General features: G+C 38.5%; 1 protein-coding gene and 1 pseudogene across 11 annotated transcripts in view; both read right to left on the bottom strand.

Moving 5' to 3' along the window:
• The window catches only part of RGS7 (regulator of G protein signaling 7), a 564,000-nt gene that overhangs the window by 204,141 nt on the left and 341,509 nt on the right, over positions 1-18,350 (bottom strand). The gene's annotated exons all lie outside the window — the stretch shown is intronic.
• LOC141410102 (large ribosomal subunit protein P1 pseudogene) lies at positions 11,727-12,476 on the bottom strand (annotated as a pseudogene).

The raw sequence follows: 18,350 nt of genomic DNA, 5'->3' as shown, positions 1-18,350 counted from the left end.
CCAGACCAGTGCCTGACATGTAAAAGATGACCAGTAAATGCCAACAAAAGATCGGATGAATAAATAGCAAGACTCCCCTCCCCATATTCTATTTTGAGAGAGTTTAAAAAGAAAGGTATCCCTCATGCAAAGAATATTCTACTGGCGTGTAATTTAAACATCAATATTATTAAACATGATGTTAAGTTGATCTTAAACTTCAACATCATTTTCTCACCCATGCCGTGGAACTGAATGGCAAACGAACGTCCTTACCTGTGCCCCCTGCAGAGTGCAAAGGCCTGGACCAGGCTCTGTCCTAAGCCTGTATTACTTCCATTAATGTTCACATCACCCCCACCCCCACAGACTAGAGTACATCTGCAGCCACAAGTGTCACCTACAGCTATCCACAAACTGAATCTGAATTAGAGGTGCTCAAAAATATTAAGCATTCATGAAAAACCATTGCAATGTGTTTGTAAACGTAAGATATGAGGACTTTGTAAGGAAGCAAAATAGAACACATTTGATTTGTGTCCTTTACAAAACTAGTCTTTTCATAACTTTCAGCTAAAGCCATTAGTGAAAACTTTAGCTCTTAATCACCACAGAAGGTGCGCAAGTTATTCCTGAAGCAAAGACACTGACCTTTGCAATGTTTCTCTTTCAGGGAAATGGACAGGCTCTTTGCACTGCCCAAATACCTTTGCTGAAGCCTCAGAACCACATAGACACAGTGCTGACAATACGAATATTTTTTTATTTGGTGAATATCATAAATAATCCACAATCCATGATTTTTGATGTTATAACTATTCTTCTTTTTTGTTTTTTCTTTTAAGACAGGGTCTCACTCAGGCTGCAAGGCAGTGCAACAATCAGCTCATCGCAGCCTCAACTTCCTGGGCTCAAGAAATTCCCCCTGCCCCAGCCTCCCAAGTAGCTGGGATTACAGGTATGAGCCACCATGCCTGGTAATTTTTTATTATTATTATTATTTGACGGATGGGGTCTCGCTATGTTGCCCAGACTTGTCTTGAAATCCTGGCCTCAAGTGATCCTCCTGCTTCAGCCTCCCAAAGCACTGAGATTACATGGCATGAGCCACCATGCTCAGCCAACTATTCTTAGAACCTCTCACTGAATAGAAGACTTTCTATATACTAAAAATCATTTTTGCAACATTATTCTTGGCTCCTTGAAGTAGGCACAATAAATGTTTATTATTATTCAAATAGCATGTAATAAACATCTATTGCGTTTCTGTAGAAGCTGGGCTGAGGATCTGCAGTTTTAGGAACAAGAAAGAAAGAACGTTGAGGGAAGCAAATTATCTGATCTGTCAGTCCCTTGGGAGAAGAAACGGCATCATACTCATCACGTTTCCACCATTCTCTTCAAAGTGTCTCAACACAGATCATCGTTAAATGTTTACTGAAGGCATGAGTCACTATTTATGGACATATACTCTATACAGAAAAGACTCAAAATGCTGAAACAGTCAGCTCTAATGGTGATTCCATCTAGAATGTTATGACACCCCAGTGTGTCTCTCATTACCATAATTTTAAAAGTTCTGTAGGCAATTATAATTTTAACTTAATTTAATTTAAAGCACTGCAGAATTTCTTTAATTTAAATTAAACACAGTTTAATTTCTTTAATTGCAGAATTTCTGTAATTGAAAACTGCAGAATTTCTGCAGAATTTCAGTTTAATTTAAAACACTGCAGAATTTCTGCTTCAGAAATGATTTGCTTAAAGCTCGCATATTACCCTTTTGTAAAGCTGAATTGATGTACTGAATTTCTCCTCAATCTTTCAAATAAGTCATTGGGAACATCTAAGAATAACATTTTGTTTATTTGAGTACTTGTATCCTGTCCAGAGTCTTAAATATGAGTGCACAGCCACGGTCACATCTGAGGGTTCAACACAGCAACCAGCAACCTAAGGAGCAGGAGAGATGAACTCCAGCCCAGCTACAGACTACGTTCTCTAACTCCTTGATCTAAGAAATCTCAGCAGTGGTGAAAATCTGGATATCACCAATTAATGCCTATGTCCTGGTTCTGTCTGCTTTTGGCCAAAAGCAGGTACTGAAAAAAGAGGAAAGCGGCCACTGGCTTCCAGGAGCTGGCTGGGCACTCACAGCTATGTCTTGGTAAATATGAACAATTTGTCCCTGGTAAATATGAACAATTTCATGGAAGAACATCAACACTGGACAAGGCTGCTCTAGAACCCTCACGGGTCAAGACAAAAACAAGACCACTCTGTAAACAACAAAATTTAAGTTACACTAAGCATGGGAACATGATCTCAGCCATAAAATATCAAATTCCATCCCGGATAGCATGAGCGACTGCTGCTTATTTATCAATCCCATACTTAGTCTTGTCTAATCTGTCCTACTGTAGAAAAAAATGTATTAAGATACCCAATCAGGCGAGCCGCAGTGGCTCACGCCTGTAACCCCAGCACATTGGGGGGCCAAGGCAGGCGGATCATGAGGTCAGGAGATGGAGACCATCCTGGCCAACATGGTGAAACCCCATCTCTACTTAAAAAAAAAAAAAAAAATTAGCTGGGCATGGTGGTGCGTGCCTGTAATCCCAGCTACTCAGGAGGCTGAGGGAGGAGAATCAAACCAGGGAGCTCGAGGTTGCAGTGAACCAAGATGGCGCCACTGCACTCCAGCCTGGTGACAGAGCAAGACTCTGTCTCAAAAAAAAAAAAGGATACCAGATCATAGAATTGTCCCTGCTTCCTGACAGTGTCCAATCTAGAGCAAAGGCCCACTTCCTCAGATCCTCTCCATGACTACCGATGCCCAAATCCTATAATAGATTCTTCCTAACATCCTATTACTGACACACCCCATGGTTCCCGATGGTGTGCATTCTCCCTACCTTCAAGAAAGAATAATTGACTTGTTCAACTACAGGCATGTTCCTGGTGGTTTTTGGCTAGAGGGCATTGACATTTTTTAATTTAAAAATTGCTAATATCTATTAAGATGAATACAACAACAACAACAACAACATTTAAGTTACTTCATCAGGGCACTTTTGGTTATAAAGAGCGATCTTTGACGAAGTATAAAAACATAAACTTATCAAAGAAGGAATTTGCAAAAAGGTACCCAGAACTAAAGGGAAAGGATGTATTTGAGCCTCAAGGACTCATGGAGGCAGAGACTGTCATCCTTGTTCCTTTCTGGACATCTTCATTTCTCTCTAGGAAACAATATTTGCTATTTTCCATCCATGAAGTGGGTCATGAAGGCTCACAGCTCCGGGGTTAAAATCTCTGCCACTAAAGGCAGCAAGTCATTTGCGGCTAAAATCTTGTAGTCCTAAGTTCTAATTCCTGATGGAGGATCTCAGCTGCAGGGAGGTACCCATTCCTGTATCAGCCAACTGTGGCAAGAAAAGATGGATCACCGTGCATAAAAATGGTCGTGCTGGCGAGACGTATAGATGGAGGTATTTTCCAGAAATAATGAGTGCTTTGCAGACATAACAATGGGTGTAAACTACAGCTTCCTTCCAGTTTGTAAAGCTTTTATGCTTCCATCAGAAAAACACAGAAAAGAGAGGAAAAGTGGAATTCAAAAGCAAAATGTCAAATTTTGAATGAAATGAATATGCTATTTCTGCCTTGCTATGAATATAAATGGGTTTTGTTCTATGAACTTATTATAGTCCTGTAAAGCAGAGTAGGAATACATTGTTTTTGTGTATGTGAATGAAACCACACTTTATGTGCACTAAAATAGCTATTCAAAGAAACTTCGTGATGTGTATATGATTGTGTATTTTTATGAGTGTGTATCTTTTTATGCAAATAATTCACTTTCTAAAATGAATAACATGTCATTGAGTATTGTTACTTCTGGATTTTTATACATCAGGTATATTTAGAGAAAATTATTCAGTTTTCATAGAATTAAAAAGTTAACTTCTGCTCACAGTTTGAAACTGGATAAAACTTATGATATAAAGTCCTTCTTCCAATATTCCATAGCTAATAACACCTATGAAATCTCAAAGGTCAATGGAAACAAAATAATCAAAACAGATATGTTTCCTTTCAGTAAATCTGAGATACATTTGAAGCATTTGCCTACCAGACTTTAAAAATGTTGTTTAGCAGTCATTTAAATGCATTTGCAGATGTCATGGCAAAAAGCAAATTATCTGGTTGATTACATTTTCTTTCTAGGTTGCTGCTCTTCAGAGTTCTATGCCCCTTGCCCTAAGAGCAGAGTCACAGAAAATGTTGGGTTTTGTTGATATAACCTGAATCTTCAAATCAATAGGATAGAAGCCTGATATTCATTGTAATTACTACTTGTGTGTTCTAAGGATAGGAAAAGTAAAAATATATTTCCCTACCCTCTGGCAAGGTGCAATGAAAACAAATCAGAGTTCTGAGATACAGCTCCTTGGCTGCTCCTTGAGCAGATATTTCATCAAGATCATGGGTATTTAACTAGATTTTTAATCTTTGTTGTGTAAGTTCCAGAAATCATAAAAATACCTCTTCAGACGCAAAGCAGGCATTTTGTCTCTCTTCAAAGCCTAAGAAGCTTTAAACATAGGCAGCAAAAACAGCAAGGCAGCAAAGATGACAATAATGAGGGGATAAAAGGCAATGGAGACCACCCTCAGGATTATTTCCTCCCCTCTACTGGAGCTCGGGAGGATTCCTTATCAACCAGAGACGCTTTTCCCAAATCGCATTCAGAGAAACATCACGTCTGCCTCTTGTGTGGGATGGTGACAGCAAGTGTGGGAAATGCGGAGTTAAGAGAAGGAAGGAAAATAGAGTTCCTTGATATGCAGCCTTTATTTTGATAAAGAACGTTGTAGAAAAATCAAGAGAAACTAAGTCCGCAGTGTTTCCTTAGGATGGGGATATTGGATCTCTTTTTAAAGACCATTTTATATTTTTATGTTTTAGTGGTATGGTTCTTTAGACTCAAAGAAAATAAAATAAGTAATAAATAAGTGTGTGAGATGTTCAGGTATAACTATGAATTTTGTGTCAGCTAATATATTGGAACACATTAAAAGAGAAGTATTTATTAATCGATTAATCAATTCCATATGCTAGCTGGTAGGCATAAAGAAAAGCCTAGGATCATTCTTGCCTTCAACACATATTTTTTTTCAGCTACACACAGGCCATGTCTAACTGTCTAACTGCCCCTATGAAGGACATATGAGATAAAGAAAATGTTTATTGATGGAGAAATAAAAAACTTGCTCTAGACCTCATCAGTCTAGTCCAGATACAGTTGCTGTATGTTGACAGGTAGAGATAATACTTCTTATTCTGTATTAGCAGAGAGTACCAGCATTGGTCAAGAGGTGGATGAGGCAGAAGGTCCAAGTAGATCAAAGAGGATTCCAATTCAGGAAATTTCCCAATTCATTAAAGATTGACAAAATGAATGCACTTATGCATAGTCAAAACTACAGCTCAGGCCGGACACACTGGCTCATGCCTGTAATCCCAGCAGTTTGGGAGGCCGAGATGGGTGGATCATGAGGTCAGGAGTTCAAGACCAGTGTGGCCTAGATGCTGAAACCTCGTCTCTACTAAAAATACAAAAAAAAATTAGCCGGGCATGGTGGTGGGCACCTGTAGTGCCAGCTACTGGGGAAGTTGAGGCAGGAGAATCGCTTGAACCTGGGAGGCAGAGGTTGCAGTGAGCCGAGATTGCACCACTGCACTCCAACCTGGGCGACAGAGCAAGACTCCATCTCAAAAAATAAAAACAAAAACAAAAACAAAAACAAAAACTACAGCTAAGTCCAAGTGCTTTTGTGCCAATCCTAATTATTTTGGCACTGAACATGCTCTATATGGTGCTACATATAGACCTAGGCCCGGATTCAAGAGTGAATCTTTTTTAACCTAACCCTGAATATTTCCTGTTGTGACAAAATATTGAAAATACCAATTAATGATGCCATTTTTGGGGTTCTATTTAAAATGTTTTCTATTATTGAAGATGTAATTTCAATACCACGAGGTATTGAATGATCACGAGGTCACGAGTTCAAGACCAGCCTGGCCAAGATGCTGAAACCTTGTCTCTACTAAAAATACAAAAAAAAAAAAAAAAAATTAGCCGGGCATGGTGGCGTGCACCTGTAGGCCCAGCTACTCAGGAGGCTAAGGCAAGAGAATTGCTTGAACTCGGAGGCAGAGGTTGCAGTGAGTCAAGACTGCACGACTGCATTCCAGCCTGGGTGAAAGAATGAAGCTCCATCTCAAAAAATAAAATGAAATTTAAAAAAAGAAAGAGGGAGAGAGAGAGAGAAAGAAGGAAAGAAAGAGAGAGGGAAGAAAGGAAGGAAGGAAGGAAGGAAGGAAGGAAGGAAGGAAGGAAGGAAGGAAGGAAGGGAGGAAGGAAGGGAGGGAGGGAGGGAAGGAAAGAAGGAAGGAAGGGAAGGGAAGGGAAGGAAAGGAAAGGAAAGGAAAGGAAGAAAGGAAGAAAGGAAGAAAGGAAGAAGGAAAGAAAGAGAAAGAAAGAGAGAAAGGAAAGAAAGAAGGAAGGCAGGAAGGCAGGAAGGAAGGAAGGGAGGGAGGAAGGAAGGAAGGAAGGAAGGAAGGAAGGAAGGAAGGAAGGAAGGAAGGAAGGCAGGCAGGCAGGCAGGCAGGCAGGCAGGCAGGCAGGCAAACTATTTTCCAGAGGACCTGAGCCATTTTACATTCCTACCAGCGATGTAGGAGTGATTCAGTTTCTTCCCATCGTTGTTAACATTAGTGTTACTATTTTTTAGTTTAACCATTCTGATAGTATGTGTTGATTTTCATTTGTGCCTGGTGGCTAATGGTATTGAACGTGTTTTCAAATGCTTTTTTGGTATAGGTACATCCTTTTCTGTGAAACATCTCTTCATGTCTTTTGACCATTTTCTAATTAATTTTTTTTTTGCTGTTGTTTTTTCAGAGTTCTTTTTATATTCTACATACTAGTCCTCTCTTGGATATGTGGTTTACAGATATTTTCTTTCACTCTGTAGCTTGTTGTTTCACCCTCTTAACAAGGTCTTTTTCAGAAAAAAAAAGTTCTTAATTTTGATGAGGTCCAATTTATCAACTTTTTATAGATTATAGTATTAAATCTAAGAACCCTTTGCCTAGACCAAGATATCCAATAATTTCTCCTACCATTTTTCTAAAATTTTTTTTGTTTTAATTTTCCATTTTGTATTAGTGTTTGTATAAGTTGTGAGACTTAGGTCGAACTTCCTTTTCGCCCATGAATGTCCAATAGCTCTAGCACCATTTCTTGACAAAGCTATCTTTTTTCAGTTGAATTGCTTTTCCATCTTTGTCAAAAATCCATTGTGTCTATTTGTGTGGATCTATTTCTGGATTCTCTATTCTGCTTTATTGATCTACATGTCTATTCTTCTACCAATATCATTCAGTTCTGTTTACCGCAGTTATAGAATGTCTTGAATATAAAATATAAACATATAACAAATTCCTCCTACATTATTTTTCTTTCAAAATTGTTTTACCTGTTCTATTTCATTTGCTTTCCCTATAAATTGTAGAATTATCTTGTCTATATCTATAAAAAAGTCTTGCTGGGGTTTTGAAAGGAATTTCATTAAACTTGTGTATCAATTTGGGGAGAATTAGCTTTTATACAAGGTTATTCTTCATGGATTTAAAGTATGTCTCTCCATTTATTTACATCTTCTTTTATTTCTTCACCAGCATTTTGCAGTTCTCAGCATACAAGTCCCAAACAAACTTTATTTGATTAACATCTATTTAATTTTTTAGCAATTTTAAATGGTATTGTGTTTTTGATTTCAGCATCCACATGTTCATTGTTAGTATATAAAAATGTAATTTACTTTTGTATATTTATTGCATATCCTGTAATCTTTCTGGACTCGATTCTTAGTTCTAGAAGGTTTTTTTTGCAGATATTTCAGGATTTAACAGGTAAATATAATATCATCTACAAAGAGGGGAAGATTTTAATTTCTTCCTTTCTGATCTGTGCATCTATTTCCTTTCCTTGCTTTATTGCCCTGACTAGAAATTTCAACATTATGTTAAATAAATCTTCGCCTTGTTCTCAATTTTAGAGGAAAACATTCAGTCTTTTACAACTACATATAAAGTAAACTTATTATTATTATTATTTGAGACTGTGTCTCCCTCTACTGTCCAGTTTAGAGTACAGCAGTGCCATCATGGCTCACTGTGACCTTGGTCTCCTGGGCCTGAGCAGTCCTCCCACCTTAGCCTCCCAAGTAGCTGGGACTAAAGGTGTGCGCCAGCATGCTTGGTTAATTTTTTTAACTTTTGTAGAAATAGTGTCTGACTATGTTGTCCAGCCGATGATCTCAAACTCCTGGTCTCTAAGTGATCCTCGCACCTCAGCCTCCCAAAGTGCTGAGATTAAAGGCATGAACCACGTGGCACCTGGTCTGAAGTTTTTTGTAGATGTTCTTTATCAAGTTGAGGAATTTCTCTTCCATTCCTGTTTTTTGAAAGTTTTTATTATGAATAAGTTTTGAATTTTGTCTACTAGCTTTTCTATATTGGCTAATATGATCATGTGATTTTTCTATTTTATCCTGTTAATTTGCTGGATTACAGAGTTAATTTTTCAATATTTAACCAGCCTGCATCTCTGAAATAAACCCACTTGGTTATGGTGTATAATTATTTTTATACGTTGCTAAATTCTATTTGTGATATTTTGCTAAGGAGTTTTACATCTTAATGAGGGATATTGGTTTGCTGTGTTCTTTTCCCTACTTTATTTTCCTAGTTTTGACATCAGGGTAATAATAGCTTCATAAAATGAATTGAGAGATATTCTCTCCTCTTCTGTTTTCTGGAAACAACTGTATAATTGAATTTTTAAAAAGTCTGGTAGACTTTTCCAGTGAAACCATGAACCTGGAGATTCCTTTTTAGAGATTTCTAAATTACGAATTTAATTTTCTTAATAGTCATTGGGCTATTCAAATTATTCATTTCACACAGGGTGAGTTGGAATAGTTTGTGGTTTTTGAGACACTGATCAGTTTGGTGTAAGATGTCAAATTATGTGTGTAAGTTTATGGTATTCTTGTATCCTTTAGATGTCTGCAGGTTTTGTAGACATTTCCCCTGCTTCATTCCCGAAAATGGCAATTTGTGTCTTTTCCTTTTTTTTTTGGTCTGTCTTGTTACAGAATTGTCAATTTATCAATTTTTATAAAGAAACAGCTCTTTGTTTCATTGGTTTTTAAATTACTCAAATGTTTCAATTCCATTGATTTATGCTCATTATCTTTATTATTTCCTTACTCTTGCTTGCTTTGGGTTTATTTTGCTCTTCTATGTTCTAGAGTCTGGAGTTTAGATGATTAATTTGGAAATTTTCATCTTTTCTAATGTATACATTTGTGTTATAAATATTTCTCTCAACCCTGCTTAAGCAGTGTTCCACAAATTGACAAGTTACATTTTGTTTTTATTCTGTTTATTTTTTTTTTATTTTCCAGAGGATTCTTCAATGATTTTAAAGTGTGTTGTTTAATTTCCAAATGTTTGGAGATTTTCCTTTTAGCTTTTTGTTACTGATTTCTAATTTGATTCCATTATGATCAGAGAACATGCTTGGTATAATTTCTATTTTTTGAAACTTATTATGATGTGTTTAATGGCCCAAAATATGGTCTTAGTGAATGTTTCACATGAACTTGAGACCATGAAAGGCAAAACAGACCAAGCTTTTTGCTGTTAGTTGGAATATCCTGTAATCAGGTCAAGTTGATTGATCGTGTTGTTCAGGTCATCTACATCCTTACTGATTTTTCTGCCTGATTGATCTATCGATATATCAATTACTGATAGAGGAGTGTTAAAGTCTCAACTCTAATAATGGAATAGTCTAGTTCTTCTTTCGGTTCTATCCATTTGTCTCAGGCATTTTGAATCTCCGTTGTTAGATACATACACATTTAAGTTTGCTACGTCTTCTTGGAAAAATGAGCTCCTCATTATTATCTAATGACCCCCTTTATTGCTTCTACTTTTCCTTGTGGTGAAGTCTGCTTCATATAAAATTAATATACCTATTCTAGATTTCCTTTAATCAATTTTGAACAACACATTTTTTCCTATTCTTTTACTTGTTATATTTGATGCAAGTTTCTTGAGGATAGCATGTCGTTGAGCCATGATTTTTATCCACTCTGCTGGCTTCTGTCTTTTAAATAGTATATTTAAAGTAATTACTTAGATTTAATGTAGTTACCTACATGTGATGGTATATTTAATGTAATACAGCTTAAGTATGCCACTTTATTTTTGGTGGGTTTTTTTTCTTGTTTCTGCCTTCCAGTGGATTGCATTAATATTTTTTAAAAATCCATTCAATTTTCTAAGTTTTTTTTTGTTTTTTTTTTACAGTCTTGCTTTGTCACCCAGGCTGGAATGCATCGGCATGAAAATGGTTCACTGCAGCCTCAGCCTCCCGGGCTTAAGTGATCCTCCCAGCTCAGCCTCCTGAGGAGGGAACACAGATACATGCTACTATGCCCGACTAATGTTTTTATTATTATTATTATTATTATTATTATTATTATTTGTAGAGACAGGGTCTTCTTATGTTGCCCAGGCTGGTCTCAAACTCCTGGGCTCAAGTGATTTTCCTATTTCAGCCTCCCCAAGTGTTAAGTATGATTACAGGTGTGAGCCACCACACCTAGCTCTAAATATTTTTGAATGCATTATTTTGTAGCTGTTTTTAGTTGATAATAAAATTATATTCACACAACTTCTTACAGCCTCCTGGTGTAATCACCTTACCAATCTGAGTAAAGTGAAGTCTGGAGCCCTATGTCTCCTCCTGTTCCTTTACTCTCTCCAGTTTTTAATATTTTTCAGTTAATTCCTCTATGTACATTTAGAGTCACATCAGACATTGCTACACTTTTTCTTCAACAATCAAAACAATCAGAAACAAATTCAGAAGGCTGGGTGCAGCGGCTCACACCTGTAATCTCAGCACTTTGGGAGGCCGAGGTGGGCAGATCATTTGAGGTCAGGAGTTCGAGACCAGCCTGACCAACATGGGGAAACCCCATCTCTACTAAAAATACAAAAATTAGTCAAGAACTGGGCACATGCCTGTAATCCCAGCTACTCGGGAGGCTGAGGCAGGAGAATCACTTGAATCCAGGAGACAGAGGTTGCAGTGAGTGGAGATCGTGCCACTGCACTCCAGCCTGGGCAACAGAGCAAGACTTTGTCTTAGAGGGGAAAAGAAAAAATTCAGAAAATCAAGAGAAGACAAGTCTATTGTATTTCTTACATGTTTGTTTACCACGTTTTGTTCTATTCTGATATTCCAAGGTTCCTTTTCTTATCGTTTCCCTTTTAATTAGAAAATTCCTTTTAGTCATTGAGTTCATCAGCTGGTGACAAATTCTCTTAGTTTTCCTTCATCTGAGAATGTTTTGATTTCCCCGTTATGCCTCAGGAAAATGTTTGCTGGGCAGAGGATTATGGATTGACAATTCTTTATTTCAACAGGAAAGGGAAAATTGTGTGGCACTTTCTTCTGGTATCCACGGTTTCTCATGAGAAGTATGCTGTGGTTGAATCATTTTTCTCTTCTAGTTAAGGTGTCATTTTTCCCTGACTGCTTTCAAGATGTTTGTTTTGTGGTTGTCTGCAGTTTTCAGATGTTTATTAAGTGGCTTGGTATGCATCTCGTTGGGTTTATTTATCCTGTTTGGGCTTCTCTCAGCTTCTTCAACTGAAGGTTTATGTCTTTGCTATGCTTGTGATGTTTTTAAGCCATTATTTCTTCAAGTACTTTTTTTTTTTTTTTTAAGTTCAGCTTTCTATTGAACACATTATAAAAGAGGTTTGGTCAAAAAGACCAAAGCCCATGTCATCATCAGACTTCTCGGATTCTTCTTTCTTGGCTTCCACTTTCTTCTCCTCAGCTGGAGCAGCAGTAGCGGAGCGGGCAGAAGCCCCTGCTGGTGCAGAGCCAGCTGCTGGAGCAGGACCACCGGCCCCTACATTGCAGAGGAGGCTCCCAATGTTGACGTTGGCCAGGCCTTTGCAAACAAGCCAGGCCAAAAAGGTTCGACATTTACGCCGGCTGCTTTAATGAGGGCATTGATCTTCTCTGTGACGGTCACCTCATCGTCGTGTGGAATGAGGGCCAGGTAGATGCAGGTGAGCTGGGAGACCGAGGCCATGGCGCTGGCGAGTGTGGGGCTGGCGCTGCCGGATGCGGATGGACCGAGCACCTTGGCGGCAGCTAGGAAAGGTTCTTCAAGCACTTTTTTAGTCCCCATTATTTTTTTCCTATCCTTTCATACCTCCAGTGACACCAATGTTAGATGTTTTGTTGTAAACCCGCAAAAGATCTCCATCCCAGAGGCCGTGTTCCTTTTCGCCAGTCTGTTGTCTCTCTGCTGTTCAGATGAGGTAATTTCTGTTGTTCTAGCTTCTGTTTCACCGATTTAGTGGTTTCTTCTGTCTTATCGATTTTGTCATTGAGCCCATCCACTGAGTTTTTCTTTTTGTTATTGTCCTTTTCAGTCCTAAAGTTTCAATTTTTTTTATATCTTCTATTTCTTTGCTGAGAATTTCAATTTATATCCTGAGGCCTTCTAGTTTTTAATATACTTAAAGCATATTACTATTATTATAAAATAATTTTTATCATACATCAGGGGTGTCCAATCTTTTTTGGCTTCCCTGGCCACCCTGGAAGAAGAATTACACACAAAATATACTAACACTAATGATAGCTGATGAGATTTTTAAGAATCACACAAAAAGTTATGAACTGCTTTTGGGCCATATTCAAAGACGTCCTGGGCCGCAAGCTGGACACGTTTGTCATGGATACTTAAAAATCTTTGTAAACTAATCTATTATCTCTACCATCTCAATTTTGACAACTATTGATATATATTTTTTTTCCATTTAGTTTGAGGTCTTCCTGGTTCTTGGCATGATGAGTATTTGTTGTTGTTAATACAGCGTCTCACTCTGTCACCCAGGCTGGAGTGCAGTGGTGTGATCTTGTCTCACTGCAACCTCTACCTCCCAGGCCCAAATGATTCTTGTGTCTCGGCCAGCCAAGTAGCTGGGACTACAAGCATGTGCCACCACGCTCGGCTAATTTTTTTTTTTTTTTTTCAGTAGACACGGGGTTTCGCCACGTCGGCCAGGCTGTTCTCAAACTCTTGGCCTCAAACAATCCACCCACCTCGACCTCCCAAAGTGCTGGGACTACAGGCGTGAGCCACTGAGCCTGGACTGATGAATATTTTTTAAAATTGAAAGCTGGACATCTTTGTATTTTGTTATGTGATTCTGGATTTAATTTAAACCTCTGTTGTAGTTGGCTTTTGATGAACCCACTCCTCCACAAGAGGGAAATGCTGTTCCATGACCACCCAGTGAGGGTAGAAATTTCACACTGCAGCGGGGGTGGCCTGGTCACCACTGTTTGATGGCAGAAGTCTTGATGCTCCCTTAGGCTTCTTCTGACAGCACTCCAGGGTGGAGAAGTGGGGTGTTATTACCACCAGGTTGCTGTGGGATATCCAGTCTCCTCACATGATCTTTACTGAACTGTGGATGGGGGAAAGGAGGTCTCGTTCCTGACAAGAAGCAGACCAGTGGTGACTAGGGATGGGGTGGGGTGAGGGAAAATGAAGAAAAATGGGTTTCAGAAAGGCACAAGGAAACTTTTGGGGAGAATAAAAATTTCTACTATTTTGATTATGGCTATGGTTTTAGGGATACACTCTTGTGTCAAAATGCATCAAAATTTTATACTTCACAGCTATCCAAGTTAGCGTGTATTAATTATCCCTTAATAGGTATAAAGCTCAAAACATCTGAAAACAAACAAAGAAGGAAATATGTTAAGTCTCCTTATTCATGTCTTTAATGTGAATTAGGTTGTAAGATGGAAAGACTTTCTTTTTTTCAACACTGAACAGTCCAGAACTGTATTGTTCCATATATTAGGCACTAGCCACATGTAGCTAATTAGTTCCTCATTTATTTCTTTTCTTTTTTAATTTTTATACAGAGTCTCCCTCTGTCACCCAGGCTGGAGTTTAGTGACGTGATCTCAGCTCACTGCAAACCTCTGCCTCTTGGGTTTAAGTGATTCTCATGCTTCAGCCTCCTGATTAGCTGGGATTACAGGTGTGTGCCACCACACCCAGCTAATTTTTGTATTTTTTTTTTTTTTTTTTTTTTTAGTAGAAACGTGGTTTCACCATGTTGGCCAGGCTGGTCTTGAACTCCTGACCTCAGGTGATCCACCTGCCTCAACCTTCCAAAGTGTTGGGTTTACAGGCAAGAGCCACTGCGCCTGGCTAGTTCCTCATTTTCACTAGCTACACTTCAAGTGCTCATTACCCACATATGGCTAGTGACCACCTTATTGGACACTGCAGATACAGAACTCTTACATCATTAAGAAACTCTTGGATGGCATTGGTTCAGATATTACAATATTATGGGAATAATTATCTGGATATGTATGTGTGTGTGCATGTGTGTTTGTGTTTTCACAGGCTAATTTTCACTTTTTCAAAATGAAATTATGAACGTGAAAGTGAATAGTACAGAATCTAACACAATATAGTCATACAGCAACAAAAAAAATGTTAGCATCTCTTCCATCAAGTTGGGAAAATCTTTTATTTGAAATAAGAGTAAGAAGTCAATTGAGAGAATTCCAAAAGGTGCCCCAAAGCAAAAACAAAAGATTAAGGTTTAAATGAACTGTACAGTATAAAAAAGGAAACAATTTAAAAAGTAAAATAGTAAGGATAAATAGTAAAATACTAAGGCTTTCTAATTAAGATACAACACCTAGCAGCCATAAAACAGATGGCCGATAAATATGAATTCACGTAAATTAAAAAATTTCTATACAGAAAAAAAGAAAAGGCACTATAAACAAAATAAAAATAAATAAATGACTGGTGCACCCAGACAACAAAACATCATTCCGTGCTAAAAAGAAATGAACTACCAAGCCATGAGGAGTCATGGCAGAACTTTAAGTGCATATTACTAAGTGAAAGAACTCAATCTGAAAAGGCCGTACACTGTACAACTCCAACAATGCAACTTTCTGGAAAAGGCAAAACTATGGAGACAGTAAAAAGATCACTGGTTGCCAGGGGTGGAAGAGATGAACAGGTAGAGCACAGAGGATTGTTAGGGCGCTGAAACACCTCTATATGATATTCCAGGAGTGGCTTCTTGTCATTATAACCCATGGAATGCACAATACCAACAATAAGCCCTAATGTATACTATGGATCCTGTGTGATAATGATGTGTCGGTGTAGGCTCACTGAACTGTAACAAATGTACTACTCTGGTTGGGAGGTGTTGCTAATGGAAGAGACAGAGGTATGTGGGAGGAAGAGGTATAGAGGAAATCTCTTACCTTTCTTTCATTTTCCTCTGAACCTAAAACTGCTCTGAAAAGCATAGTCTTAAAAAAATAGGCCGGGCGGGGTGGCTCATGCCTGTAATGCCAGCACTTTGGGAGGCCTGGCGGGTGGATCACCTGAGGTCAGGAGTTCGAGACCAGCCTGACCAAGATGGTGAAACCCCGTCTCTACTAAAAATGCAAAAGAAATTAGCCGAGCTTGGTGGTGCATGCCTATAATCCCAGCTACTTGGGAGGCTGAGGCACGGGAATCGCTTGAACCCAGGAGGCGGAGGTTGCACTGAGCCGAAATTGAGCCATTGCACTCTACCCTGGGCAACAAGAGTGAAACTCCATCTCAAAAAAAAAAAAAAAAAAAGGTACCACACTGTGAAGACATTTTTGCAATCAACTGCAAATGGAAAGCGTATTCTTTCATCTTATCTCCCCAGTACTCATCATTTTGCTGTTACATTTTATATTTATTGACATTAGATTTTATGTATATTTGTTTTAATTGCCCACTTAGACACAGTTAATGAAAGCAGTGATTTCATTTGTCTTGCTTATGGCCATATCTTCAGTGCCTAAAGTAGTGCTTGGCATATGATAAGTATTCAATAAATGGTTGGTGAATGAATGGATGAACATAAAGGAAAAACTTTGAGAAATTGACAAAGAGACCAGCAAAGCAGGCAGAAATGTAAACAGGATGTTCATGTTAAAGTTAAATACAAATGATTCATATTAAATGATGAATAATCTCATTCATACTTCAATAAATTCTAATTAAAACATATGAATACAAGTTTTCACTCAATACATTGATAACATGAAAACAAAAATGTTGTAACATACCACTTTGAAGAAGAGATAGGGAACAACAGCTTTCATACACTTGTTAGTTTCTTTGCAGGATAATTTTATAATATTTATAAATTTATGGTTATCACTTACATTATAACTGAGCCCATGCACTATTTAAAAAATTTGTCCTATTGGTATACTCATAAATACATGTGCACAAAGATATATACTCACACACATACACAAAGACACTTATTTTGTCATTGCTTATAATGACAACAAAAAAAAGTGCTGTGCCAATACAATGGATATCATGATATTCTGGTGATGTGAGCACTTCCCTAAGTGCCAACCTTACTATTAGAAGAGGACTTGGATGGAAGGATAATGGAATTCCATAAAGTGTTTTACCTTAACTAAGGATTTTGAGTTTGCATCAAAACCTAATTACTGCAAAAAGCATCATGACCCATTTCCAAACCCTCAGGAAGGGGCCCTCCCACTCCTGTATCTGCCTCCAGCAAAGCACTACTGGGATCCACTCACCTGATTATTTATTTATTTATTTTTTGAGATGGAGTCTCGCTCTGTCACCAGGCTGGAGTGCAGTGGTACAATCTCAGCTCACTGCAACCTCCGCCTCCTGGGTTCAGGTCTCCTGCCTCAGTCTCCCAAGTGGCTGGAATTACAGGCATGTGCCACTACACCCAGCTAATTTTGTATTTTTAGTAGAGACAGGGTTTCATCATGTTGGTCAGGCTGGTCTCGGCTTCCCAAAGTGCTAGGATTACAGGCGTGAGCCACCATGCCCAGCCACTCCCCTGATTATTAAACCATTTAGGACTCTGCTGGGCACTGCGAGGAAATAATATAACAGAACCATCATTTCTACCCAGAAGGATTTCACCGCCTACTAAGGCAAGCTGTATATAGAGGAGAAAGTTAAACCATTCTGACTCCTGCCTTTAATCTAAGACTAGGGTATGAAATCCTGAAGAATTTACATAATGCTTAGATCTCCATTATAAACTTGCAGTTGCCATCCCCAGCCTGTCTTACTGCTGCTTAGTCATTCCTTTTCCACCAATTTGTGCTCTCCTTTTGTTCATTCCACAGTAATGAGTATACATTGAGTAATAATGGGGGTACTGGCACTGTGGAGAGGCATGGTAAAAAGAATGGAGGGGTCACCCCTAAGAAACCTATTTGAACAGTATCTGAAGCAATGAAACAGATAAATAGAGCACATAGGCGTGAAGGAAAAGCTTCTCCTTTGCCTTCTGAAGGTTCATTGAAACTCATTGACAAGAGGCAGATTAATTGGAGAAAAAGCATACAAACTTAATGTGTATATGGAAGCCTTCAGGATGAAGACCCAAAGATATAGGGAAAATTGTCCATTTTTATGCTTCGATTCAACAAAGTCTGGAATATGACTGGACAAAAAGGGTATGATCTAATGCTACTAGACTGAGTGGGGAAGCCCGACAATGCCTGTCCCTCTAGATTCTTCTCGGCCTCTCTGAGCATCATTCCTTCTTTCTGGGTATGGGGCCAGGCTCTCTCTGGACTGGGGGTCTTACGACCTACAGTCTAACAAGGTAGGTCAGATAATTCCTTTATGACCAGTTTTATGGCTGGCTTTGAGGAGAAGGGGTTCTGATTTAGATGACCTGCCTTGGGGCAGAGGGATTCTAGTCTCTGGGGAGAATGGAACAGGTCAGGAGAAGGTCAGAGAAAAAGTTTGCTTCGGAGGCTGCTTCAGGGTATTGCATTCTTAGTTCCAACAATTTCAACTTGATAAGTGCTAGGGCAGACTTAAGAACAGCCCCCTCCAGGCTCACATACATGAGGTGCCCAACACAGACTGAGAGAGAAGGAAAGAGAGGAAACACTCAGCAACTTGAGTTTATGTTTAGCTTCCTCCCCCATTCTTTACGGTGACTGTTCCAATCTTTCACCATGGTTCAAATTTCTCAGTCATTTCTATGAAGTTGCTCAAAACAAAAGCAATCTACAGAAGTTTAATTTCATTAAAATTTATAGCCCTATTTGACAGAGGGATAATTTATATATACAGTTT

This window comes from Macaca fascicularis, chromosome 1 (assembly GCF_037993035.2).
Source record: "Macaca fascicularis isolate 582-1 chromosome 1, T2T-MFA8v1.1".
Classification (NCBI taxonomy): domain Eukaryota; kingdom Metazoa; phylum Chordata; class Mammalia; order Primates; family Cercopithecidae; genus Macaca; species Macaca fascicularis.
Note: the sequence above shows the minus strand (reverse complement) of the source record. Positions and strands in the feature narration are given on the sequence as shown.